Source organism: Diplotaxodon limnothrissa, linkage group LG14 (genome assembly GCF_057381915.1).
Source record: "Diplotaxodon limnothrissa isolate DT_005_m linkage group LG14, D_limnothrissa_male_GT1.1, whole genome shotgun sequence".
Taxonomy (NCBI): Eukaryota; Metazoa; Chordata; class Actinopteri; order Cichliformes; family Cichlidae; genus Diplotaxodon; species Diplotaxodon limnothrissa.
The window spans coordinates 852,372-865,701 of record NC_140609.1 but is presented as its reverse complement, the minus strand read 5'-3'; positions in this window follow the sequence as shown (position 1 = coordinate 865,701).

Genomic DNA, 13,330 nt, shown 5'->3' with positions numbered 1-13,330 from the left:
TGATGTATTTGGAGAAGAATGTCAGCATGTATGTAAGACAGCTCGTTGTTAGCACGTTAGTTATCCTTTTAGTTTTCCAATAGTGCCGACAACATAAATGTGACATAAAATTAATATTTACTTATTTGTTTGGGGTTTTATTTTTCATGTTCCTTGTTTGTTCAGGTCTGTTTTAATACTGACTTTTTTCCCCAATTTTGTTTAATATGTTTTGACTCTTTGACTCTGTACATGTGAGTTTGAGCCATACAAAGAAACTGACCAGACCAAATATATGAACATATCTGTATATGTATATACAACACAGTCCTGAGCAGGCAGGGAGTCCACCTGCATCATGAATGAGAAACAGTGTATTTCAGGTGCTAATTTTAAACCACTCGGCTTATGTATTAAAAACAAATGACATCCTAGTTTTAAAAAACACTTTCCTTTATTGTATGGGATTTGTACTGCTGTTATTATGGGATATTATATAAGACATGGGGATTAAATGGGCTCAACTAGGGGCTCTATGTGTGTTTGTGTTATGTAAGCATTCTGTCTTTTGTTTGTGGACGTGAGCTCCAGTGTACACCTGTGGTTAACATGTGTTTGTTCGTTTGTTGTCTTATATGGAGTGGTGCCAACAATTTGACCTTTGGGTTGTTTTCACACGAGTCATAATGAGTTGGTGAATCATCAGGTAGAGCTGTTAGCCTGAGAGTCATCGTGTGTTTTACACTTGTGTGATAAAACATGCTTTTGCTTTTTAAAAAGGTCAATAAAGTTTGGGTTGAGTAAACTTCACGCTGTCAGGTTCATTCATGCATCCGGAAGGGTTTCAAACGTTTGTCGTGCTTGTTTGACGCTGCTTAGCCAGAGGCTAGAAAGCAGAAGCCGTGAGCATTCCTCAGTGTCAGGCTCTGACAATAAATCATGTTTACGAGATCACATCTGCTGAAACCGTTTACTGGAATCAAACGATCCTCAGAGGACAGGTTCACACACAAACTCTCTGTAGTCATCTCCCCTTGCCCAACTTCTGATTACGCAAACATCCAGATTCTGTTCCCACTGCTCGAGTTCTCGTATGAGTCACTGATGAAATGATTTTGAAGCAGACCGTAGATAAAAATGGATGTAGCTAGTGTGAGTAAAGTCTAGTTAGTTCAGCCTAGAGCTGATTGTTTTACCATCAGGGTCTTGATGTTAAACCTGACAACTTTGATCTAACAAGAAGCCTCCTCACACACACACCAGCAGACCCTCGTCTTATGTGTCCTCCTGTGTCTCCAGCAACAAACAAAGTTACTGACTACTCTATAATGAGAACTGTCAATTGTTCCCTTTCAGTTTAAGGCAGAGCCAGCCAACCAGGAGCAGTCTAACATTTGGCATTTTTCCACCTCGGTCACTGCTGAGGTCAAAAATGAGAAATAACCTGATAACCTTCATCTCAGTTCAAAGATGTGACGGGGAGAGGGATCTAAGCTGAGGGGAAATGCCCTTTTGCACCACTAGATGGTGCTCATGACTTTGTCTTTTGTTGCAAATGGGGTTGTGAGGTGCTGTAATACATGCGATACAGTTTATTCCAGTCACATCACCTGGATGGACCCCTGCATTAATCCCTGGTCACTCAGTACTTGCCCGTGGCTCTTCAAAGTCTCCTTTATGGTGGCACAGAATTTACAGCGACTCAGTGTTTCGACCCGAAGCTCAGATTTCCATAGAAGGCCTTATATAAAAATAGTTATGGGTTAGACAATAACAAGCAGCTGGGCAGTACAATGAGACATCACTCACATAGCAGTAAGCAAGTTGGAGGTTTCAGTGCTCCAAACACGCCAATTAAACTGCAAAGACAGTCTATCTGTGGTCTACACCACAGGTATAAAATGTAGTGAAATATACACACACTACACACACACCACAATAATTTACATCTTTGTAATGCATACATGTAGAGACTGATACGGGCTGGGAACCAGGTCCTTGCTGTTATACTTCTGCCTGAAGTCCACTTCCTGGGCACATGCATAATTGGTGCATTGAAATATAAATTCTCCATGGATCCTTGCACTCACCGTCAGATGATGTATGTTACTGGAAACCAGCCATACCTGCTGGACTTGCAGTCGTGGAAAATATATAATAAAAGTCACATCGCAGCACACGTCCAAGTTTCTTTGCATGTTTCTACATTCTTCCAGTCTGCTGGCTGCACTAATGTCAAACATCACATCAGAGAAATAATATGATGCTGATGACTGTGATGTTACAGACTGGTAATATGAAGTTATTTAGTATTAGACTTCAGTGTCTTGCTTTTTTTCTTCACCATTTTTTTGTTTTTTTCACTTCCAGAAGGATAACTGCTCTTCATTTTTATTGACTGGCATCCGTCACTGGGTTAGTTTGAACAGAATCATAAATATCAGTTGCAATATGAGTGGGGGGATTCGGGTGGAGTCGGGTGGGGCCCCATTAAAGAGGTCAGGCGTCTTTGATTGTTATGGCAAACTTTGCACAAATCATTGCTCCAGTTTAAAGCTTGCCAGCTCTCGGGGGCCTCCGTACTGGCCTGGGGCTCCGAGGAGCCGATGGTGGCAAGTAGCACCTCTGCTCCAACCTCGAGTCGTTAAACTGGACTGGACCAGTGTGTGTGTGCTGATCTGACTAATATCCAGAGTTGGTAAAAGTACAGACATTCTGTACTCAAGCAGAAGTACAAATACTACTATTAAAAAATATTACTGTAAAAGTTGAAGTACAGAATCAACTTCTTTACTCCAGTAAAAGTAAAAACGTACAGGCTCTGAAAAGCTCTTTGGAGGATGTTTCTGTTTCTGTGCAAAGCTAACTGAACCTTGTGCTATATTAGCATAATATTAAAATAATATCAGTAGATTTTAATACAAACTTTATTAAACTCTAAATATTCTCATCTTGAATCAGAAGTAAATAGAAAGCAGCTCTATTTTCTTATGCCTACATTATAGTTGGGGACTGTAAACAGGGAAATGTGCACCGTCAGAGGTTAAAGTGGGGGAAACTAAACTAAACTAAACTGGTTGTAATGGTTCAGTGTGGGGAAAAGAATCAAACTCACATTCATTTCCAGTAGATTTTCTTAGTGTACAGGCTGTGATCAGCGGAGCTGCTAACACACCTGGATTCAACCAGATGTTTCCTGCACTGACTCTACACTGTTTATGCCGCCTTTACGTTAGACTGGATGAAGTTGGTGTGAAGGTGGAATTCAGTGAATGAATCTGTGCTACACTGTGAGCTAACTGTGACCACGAAACACAGCCACTGTGCAGCAGTCACTGTTCTTTACTTTAAACCAATCACAGTGCAGCAAACTAACCTGTTTATCCTGCACTGACCTGTGAGTGACAGCAGTTAGTCTGCCCGTCGTTCTCATCTTTCTCCATCTCTGAGTGAAGCTAGCGCTCTTTCTTTTCTCTCCCTGTGAAATCCAGCAGCTGCACTTTAGCTGCAACACACTGTGAGACAAACTGCACACAGTTTGTGTGTTTGCTGATGTTTGTTGAGTTGTACTTCATTACCCACCACCTAAGGTAATATCAGAGCTGAAACTTTATCGAAAATGAAGCACAAACCTCACCATCACAGACGTTTGTGCTTCATTTTCAGTGAGTGACTGTTCAGAGTCAGTGGTGTCGTCACAGCTGCTACAGCCGTCCGTCTGCGGTAGCTCTCAGAACTTATTACCAATATATCAGGAAACATTGATTCAAACCAACAAAGTGTGGCTCAGTACTCAACAGAAACAAACTCTCACTTTGCTGATAAACTAATGACAGATACCATTTTTCAGCTTTAATATTCCATAACATAGTACTGACTCAACCAAGAGGATTTCAGTGACTTGGAACGTGGCATAGCTGTTAATGCCAAACACAGTGAGTGTTTCAGTACTGCGAACATCCTCGAGGAAATCTTACAACATGCTGGCATTTCTGTAGTAGTGTAACTAAGTGTAACTAATAAAGTGGCTGGTTAAGGCGTAATTATCAAATTAAAAAGGACATGGACTCAGATTTTTAGATGTATCATCAGTGTGCTCAGGTGGATTCAAAATGCTTTGAATGTCCTTCGTGTGAAGAACTTGGCTTACATCTTACAAGGGCAGACTTTTTTAATGGCATGGTTCTGAATGAGTGCGACTGCATTAGCAGACGTATAGCATTACACGCAGACATTCTGAGCTCTATATGCACACCTCCCGTGTTTCAACATTCTGGCAGACTTAGCCTGAGAGAATCACGCACAGCTGGTATCACTGTGGCATGAAACGATGGGTTCCAGGGGATGCCTAAGGGAGGGGGGATTTAAAATAAAACAAGACGCATAGGAGGAGCAACCAAAAAGCTACAAGACAAAGTTTACAAAGTTTGAAATGAGAGGAATGCAGCACGTTTCGGTATGCAACTTTATTCATTAATCATGACAAATGTGCTTCGTCTGATATTATGATACCTCTTGGCTCCTCATGAGATCCTGTCACACCATTGGTCCTTTTTTCCCCAGCCATGAATAATCTATTATTCTATTAATCTAGAATTAATTAATTAATTATCATCTATTACTTTAATCCCTGCTGCTGTCACTGTTGCTGCACATATTACCTTTTAAGTCTTTTCAGACATTGTTAGACAGTTTGGCTGGTTGCTGTTATAGGTCTCCTCGAGCATGAGTGTTAAACCCCAAGAACACAGACACACTCTATAGGAATAAATCTGCAATAAACTCCTGCTGATGTTTCAGCAGTCATGTGTGAAGCTCTTCTACGCTATCATTTGCTGGGGAAGCAGCACTAAGAAGATGGACCCGACGCAGCGGGTCCAAAAAGAATACAAATCTAATTAATCTGCATTGTAACACAAAACATACCAAATGTTTTAATTGAGGCATTTTACGATCATGAAAATATTTTGCAGTTGGTGGCAATTAGTGGCGCAACGGATCAAAAATCTCACGGTTCGGACCAATTTTCAGCAAAAAAAGAAAAACGAAAAAAATTGAACATTTACTTATTAAAGTATTTTTTGCCTGTTAAAAACATTCAACTCAAGACTCAATTATTAAAAAGAAAATTATGGTACAATATAGGGCAGTACAGTCTTTGTATCTACCACTCAATTCAATTCAATTTTATTTACACAGCGCCAAATCACAACAACAGTCGCCTCAAGGCGCTTTATAATGTAAGGCAGACCCTACAATAATACACACCGCTCATTATATTGCACTCCGCTACAATGAGCGGTCACGGTCACGTAGCTTTCCGTTGCCCATTTGTAGTAGTTGGGCAATAGTGATGGGTCGTTCACGAACGAAATGGCTCTTAGAGCCGGGTCTTTGACGTGTACGACACGAGCCGGCTCCTTATCGCGAGCCGTCACGTGAGTTTTTTTTTTTCTTTCTCTGACCCTTTTTCCCGCTTCAGTCCACACGAGCCTTGTGCTTTACGCTGGGCAGAGGGGGGAGGGGCGGTAGTTACACTCAGTAGCACAGGAACAGAGCGGGAGGGAGAGAGAGAGAGAGCAGGGACAACAACGTCACATTAGAAAGGTATAGTAATCATCTACAACTATTTTCAGTTGCAGATGATAAAGGATTCAGAAAGTTTATTCATGCAGGTTCATATGACAGAGAATATGCATCTTTTTTTTGTTTTATATTTTAATTTATATTTAATTGTGTTGTGATTTGCTGTGTTTTGTGTTGTTTCACGTTAAATTTGTAAAAGGAAAAAGCTAAAAATTTTAATAATTAAAAGTTGAAATGTGACTAGTTGGTTTTTGTATTATATGATTTATTTTATGTGGAGTGAATAAATAAAAGTATATTTACGGTGGCCCCTACAGACAAAGCACATACAAACTTCAAATCACATAAAAACTCAAAACGTACAAAAGACATCAGAAGTGCTCCAGGATGCTAGGGGGCAGTGTTGAGCTTTTGTTATCTTGTGGCTACACAAGCCAGCAAGTACCAACGACCGGATTTGGTGTGTGGTAGTAACAGGTAAATGAACATATTTTTTAAAATTATTTGAATATATATGAGTGCCTGTGTATAAATACACAAACAATACACACATGCTTTCAATTGTGTAATTTTGTTAGGATGCCTGGGTCGTTGACCCAGGGTTGTTGAGTTTATTATTTATTATTTCCAGTCTTTGGTTTCTTTCTTTGAGTTCTGTCTTATGGTTTATGTCTCTGTCTTCTCTAGTTGCTCTGTCTCCCCTGTCAGCTGTATCCCCTTGTCTAGTTGGCGTCTCTGTGTATCCTTAGTTGCTATATCCCCGTGTCCAGTCAGTGTCGGTGTCTGCCCTGGTCCCACGTCTCTGTTCCCTCTGTTGTAGTGCCTGCATGTGAGTCTGTGTCTTTTGTTCAGTCTGTGTTATGGGTTTCCTGTTTTACTTTGAAAGTCCATGTCTGATGTTAATGTGTCTGGTTTTGCTTCCCCTTGTCTCGTTAGGCCTGATTTGCCCCAGCTGTGTTTCCCTCCTGTTACTGTTGAGAAATCAGTTTTACCCCGGTTCTTTTATTAGTCGAAACTTCCAGAGACGGCACTGGAACTCAGTAGTCATTTCACAAAACCTTTATTCATCTTTATTCATCTTCATCTAAGCATGCACTTCTAGAAGGGAAGACGAGGCCGGTGTCCCTCTCCAAATCTTCACCCCTTTGTTAGTTACAGCCAGCTTTATAGAGGTGATCCCATCATAAAACCCCCTACGGTGTGCTGCAAACTCTGTGTCTGTGTCTATGTGAGTGCTCGTGTGTGCCTGTGTATGCATACCTGTGTGTATGTGTGAGTGCACATGAGTGAATGTGCGTGTGGATGTGTGTGCGTGACAGTTAAAACACTGTGGGTGTAGGTGACTCCCTAGAGGTCATAAAACCCCTCTCCCTTCCAGACCACAGTTATCCTGTTATAAATGTTGAGACCCCCACCCCAAACATCCTCTGGGGAATTTCCACTCAGTGGGGGAGGTCTACAATCTACTCCTACAATCAACCTTTATTATAGTGAGGGCAGTGTCAGTGTCTCTACAACAGTTCTACATTATATTTTAACACATTTCTAAACTCTAAATCAGCTAAATATTCTACATTACCCATTCCCTGATTGCTTCCTCTGTGTATTTGAGCCCTGTGTTTCTCTGTGTCTGTGTTGTGATCTACCGTTTACCTAGCTGTGTGTTCTGTCAGTCCTCCGGTTTAAGTAGTTTGATTTTTATCAGTTATGTTATATTTTGAGTTTTACATTAAAGCTGTTTTGAGTTCACGACTGTCTCCGGAGTCTGCACCTTGGGTCCTATTCCTGTCTGCACACAGCCACTCATAACAAATTTAAGTGATCTAGTAGCTCTGCTTTGGAAGTTCAGTTCCTGCTAGAAATGTGTTTTGGAGTTTGTACGTGTTTTGTCTCTAGGGGCCACCGCATATATTTATATATAAACATATATAAATAAAACCACTTTTTTTTACATTAGTAATTCCTTTTGTGCATAATTTTGTATTATTGTTAATAATAAATTAATTAAAGCAACAAAACAACCCGAAGAGCCAGGTTGGAGGCTCTTTTTAGTGAGCCGAACCGAAAGAGCCGGATCTCTAAAAAGAGCCGGAAATCCCATCACTATTGGGCAACAAAGATGCCTGGGACAGTTCAGCCACAACTTAAATCTTTTCCTGCTTGTCACTACCCGATCCGTACCGGAACCCGATCGGTACCCCGCATGCGCAAATCTTACGTCACTTCCTCTCTTTGCGACATTCAATATATTTGAATGATACGGTTAGCGCCCAGTTAGCTCCTAGCATTTCTCAACAGCTCTGCCTTCTTTTCGACTGCCCGGGACATTTAAACAATGGATAATCCGTATACAAAGAAATTCATGCTTTTCTCCTCAACAGAGAGTGTCTCCCGATTGAGCAACAGCGCCGTAAAATAAGAAGAATGGCGCCTAATTACAGAGTTAATAATGCAGACTTTGTAATATCTCACGTGTAGATTCATCAGCCAGATGAAGTGTTTACTGACAATTGACAGTGATAGCGCACATCATCATCACTATTCCAACAATCCTCTCCACACAGACAAGCATAAACACACTCGACTATCGCTAAATCAGATTTAACACACGTTTGTAATGACGCTAATTCAGTTTATAATAGGGTTTATTCGCTCGGTCAGCAGGTGGCGGTATCCTCGTACACTGGGGAGTACACTGCCATTAAACGAACAGAAGAAGAAGAAAACATCTGCACATGCGCGGTACGGATTGGGTATGTCACTACCCGATCCGTACCGGAAACCCGATCGGTACCCCGCATGCACGAAAGGTTTCTACTTCCGGTCGTAGTGTTTTACGATAGTTACAGCCCAGAGTATCTGTTAAGATGTTAAGAATAACAAGTATATCTTAAAATGTTTGCAATAATGAAGCATTTCAGTACAATGTAGACAAAAATGAAAAATAAAAAGAAAGTTACGGATCAGGACTCCCCGATCCTTACTGCGCATGTGTAAAGTCTGACCGTACAAATCGGGTCTACCCGATCCGTACTGCGCATGTGCAGATGTTTTCTTCTTCTTCTGTTCGTTTAATGGCAGTGTACTCCCCAGTGTACGAGGATACCGCCACCTGCTGACCGAGCGAATAAACCCTATTATAAACTGAATTAGCGTCATTACAAACGTGTGTTAAATCTGATTTAGTGATAGTCGAGTGTGTTTATGCTTGTCTGTGAGGAGAGGATTGTTGGAATAGTGATAATGATGTGCGCTATCACTGTCAATTGTCAGTAAACACTTCATCTGGCTGATGAATCTACACGTGAGATATTACAAAGTCTGCATTATTAACTCTGTAATTAGGCGCCATTCTTCTTATTTTACGGCGCTGTTGCTCAATCGGGGGACACTCTCTGTTGAGGAGAAAAGCATGAATTTCTTTGTATACGGATTATCCATTGTTTAAATGTCCCGGGCAGTCGAAAAGAAGGCAGAGCTGTTGAGAAATGCTAGGAGCTAACTGGGCGCTAACCGCATCATTCAAATATATTGAATGTCGCAAAGAGAGGAAGTGACGTAAGATTTGCGCATGCGGGGTACCAATCGGGTTTCCGGTACGGATCGGGTATTTTTTTTTTTTTTTTTTTTTTTTTTTTTTTTTTTTTTTTTTTTAAATACTTTAATTAAATTTATGCACATATTACAATCTCTCGTTGGGAGACAACATTTGTGCAACAACATCTTGAAAAGGTTGAATAAGAAATCAAACGAAAAAAAAACAAAAAAAACAAAAAAAACAAAACAAAACAAAACAAAAAAAAAACACATATATACATATACATAAATATATGAAGGCCATTTTTATGACATATAACAGTTTCCTTTCTGCGAACACTTTAACATACATGTGGCTTACTTAGTACACCAAAAACACAATCATTAAAAGGATAGAGATTGAGTCCCATTGTCGCATATCAAAGCAGCCTCTTTACATGAATCCCTCAGTAATTCTAAAGATGACAAAAAAGATTTTAATTCAATTTTCAATACAGTTAGGGAAGGTCTTTTACTTTGCCATTTGCATTTGTGTATGTGGTATTTGCCCATAATTATCACCACCTTGTGTAGCATGGACAGTTCCTTAGATGGATCACCATTATTATATAAAACTTGTGTTAGAGTCAGTGGGGTCATCCCATCTATTCTTATACTCAACCAGTCTACTAGATCTTGCCAAAAGTCAGTTGTTACTGAGCAGGAAAAAAACAAATGATCAATACTTTCCACATTTTGTGAACAAAATCCACATGGCTCTACCTCAAACCCAAACCTTTTTTTAAGCATTTCAGCTGCTGGGTAATATCCATTAATTATTTTAAATTGCATTTCTTTGACTTTGGGGGGGATAGGCCATTTTAAAAAGTGCGTATATTTGTTCGTTATTTTAACATTACTCCCTTTTAGTTTTGTGTTACTGTTAAAGTCGTGAAATAATTTGTTTTTAAATATCTTGTTCATGGTTTTATTATTACAGTTTTTATCCGTCAAAGGAATCTGGTTTAGATGTAAAGAAGGTAGACTAATTTGTGCCTTAGAGTAATACAAATAACCTTGAATCAAACTCAACAGAGGTGAGGGGATTGCCTTACAAACCTTGTCATATTCTCTAAGGGAACACTGAATGTTAAACTTCGCATTAAAAACACCCACTGAGAGAAACTGACCCCTTTCATCAAGTAAGTCTGTTATAAAGATTATGTTTTTTTCAAACCACTCTTTAATAAACAATGACTTCTTATTAATTGTAATTGTTCTGTTATTCCACAAGGTGGAGCAATGTGGTGAAAAGTTATGGGCAAACACCATCTTCCAATAAGACAAGACCTGCTTATGATATTCTGACAGTTTCACAGGCAACTTCAATATATCAAAATCACATTTCAGGAGAAAATCCAACCCTCCCACCTTTTTGAAAATATTTTTTGGGATATGGAACCATATGGAGTCGGGTTTCAAGAGGAAGGCTTTTATCCAGTTTATTTTAAATACTCCAACCATTGATTGAAAATCAATTGACTTTATACCACCTTTAGCGTAATCTTTGACAAGTTGTGATTTTTTAATGTAATGTGTTTTATTGCGCCAAATGAATTGATAGATTATAGAGTTAATCTTTTTAATGCTTTTCGGGGTAATGTATAGTGAGTATGCTGGATAAACCATCTTTGAGACGCCCTCTGATTTGGATAATAGATTGCGTCCAAAAATTGTAATATCTCTCGTCAACCAATGATTTAGTGTTTTGGACATGCCATCAATTTTGTCTTTTAGGTTTTTTGATTCTCTAGTGTTGATGTCTTTGTCTAAATAGATGCCTAGATACTTAACTTCATTTTTCACTGGAATCGTCCTCATGCTATTTTCCAAACAATCATAAAGTGGCAAAAGTTCACACTTCTTTAGGTTCAGACACAAGCCTGAAGCTTTAGAAAAAATTGAAATGACATTCAATGCTTTCTCGAGTATTGATTTATCCTTTAAAAATATTACTGTGTCATCTGCAAACTGACTTATTTTCAGTTCAATATCAAAAATGTTTATTCCTTCTATGTCTGAATGGTTCACAATGAGGTAAGCCATTAATTGAGTGCAAAGAATAAATAATTTTGGAGAAATTGGGCAACCCTGTCGAATTCCACAGAATATGTCTATCCTAGATGTTATGCCTGGATTGAGCGAAACATAACTATAAATTTGCTTGTAGAACAGTTTGATCACTTTGCAAAATTTGTTTCCAAATCCAAAAAGTTCTAAAGATCTAAATAAAAAATTATGGTCTATTGAATCAAATGCTTTAAAAAAGTCAATAAATAGTATTAAACTTTCTGAATTAATAAAGGATCGATAGTCAATCATATCTAATATTAATCTTATGTTATTATGAATCTGCCTTCCTTTAATAAACGCTGATTGGCACTCATCAATCAATTTGGTTAAGACGCTTTTAAGCCTATTTGCATATACTAAGGCTAATAATTTGTAGTCGTTACATAAAAGTGTTATGGGTCTCCAATTGTCTAGCATTTGTAAATCTTTGTTTGGTTTGGGTAATAAGGTTATTAATCCTGTTTTCATTGTTGGGGATAGTTCTTCATTTTTTAAACAATCCAAAAAGCCATTAAATAACAAATCTTTAATGTCTTGCCAAAAGGTTTTATAAAATTCAATCGTTAAACCATCAATTCCAGGCGATTTTCCATTTTTCATTTGTTTTAGAGCTGTATCTAATTCGGATATTTTCAAATCTTCTTCTAACCATGTTTTATCATCCTCTTCCAATTTTTTAACCTGATCTTTAATCATATCAAAAAAGATATCTGCATTTTCTTTTTCAGTTCTTGATTTATACAGATTACTATAGAACATGTTAATTTCCTCACTTATTTTGTTTGGTTCCTCAATTATAGTACCATCCTTACTCAATTTAGTTATTTTTTTCTTTGTTTGTCTACGCTTCTCTAGACTATAGAAATAAGATGAATTTTTTTCTCCATGTTCAATCCACTTGGCTCTAGACCTTACATATGCTCCTTTAGCTTTAATCAAGTACACCTCATCTAGCTTATTTTGTAAAGATTGTAAGCGTTCTGACTCTTCCGCAGTCATACAGGGTTTACCACATAATAAATGAATTTGTTCAATTAGATTTTTCTGTTCACATACGCGTAGGGCAGACACTTTCTTTCCCGTTTCTATAGCTAATTGTTTCACATTATATTTAAACCATTCCCATTTACTGACATTAGTCATGCTCATATTGTTAATTTCTGATTTAAGTTCTTTAACTTGTTTACAGAAGTCTTCGTTTTGTAATAAACTATTGTTAAATTTCCATATGTTGTCAGATCTTTGTTGTTTACGTAGAGATAATAAGAGACTTATCAGACAATGATCAGTAAGTGGGGTTGACTGGGTCTCACATTTCGTAACATATGATGATACTGTTTGGGAGACAAGCCAATAATCTAATCTTGAACATACATTTTTATTTGATGGACTAAACCAAGTATATTTCTTCGTATTTGGGTTTGTCATCCTCCAATAATCGATCATATTGGTTGTCGTACAAAAGTCACAAATAATGCTATCGTGTTCTGGTTGATTTCCTCTTTGTGGTTGTCTGTCAAGCCATGAGTTAGGAGCCAGGTTAAAATCGCCTCCAGTTATCACCTGGGTAGAACCATATGTAGTACTCCACTTTGCAATTAATTTACTTAAGTTAGACATCATATTTCTATTTAGCGACCTGTTATTGTATCCATACACGTTAATAAGAATAATTTTCTGTTCACAGACTTCTACCAACACCATGATCCAATGCCCCATTCCGTCGCTTTTATGATCAATAACTCTCCCTGCAAATTTGTTGAATAAGATCATAACTCCTGCTGAGTGAGTAGTACCATGTGAATAAAGAATACTATCTCCCCATTGATGTTTCCAAAATGTTTCCTCTTCCTTACCAGAATGTGTTTCTTGTAAAAACAAAATGTTTGCCTTAATTTCCTTGCAGAATAAGAACATGGCCTTACGTTTGACATTGTTTTTTAAGCCTCGAACATTTAAGGAACTTAATAGAACAGCCATCTATAAGATAAAGAAAAAACAAAAACAAAAAACGCAAGAACAAAATACAAAACAAGAACAGTAACGGCTTCCTTGGCACTTACTAGAAGAAAAAAAAGTGCTTGAAGCAGGAATAAGCCTAGTGTCCTACCTATGT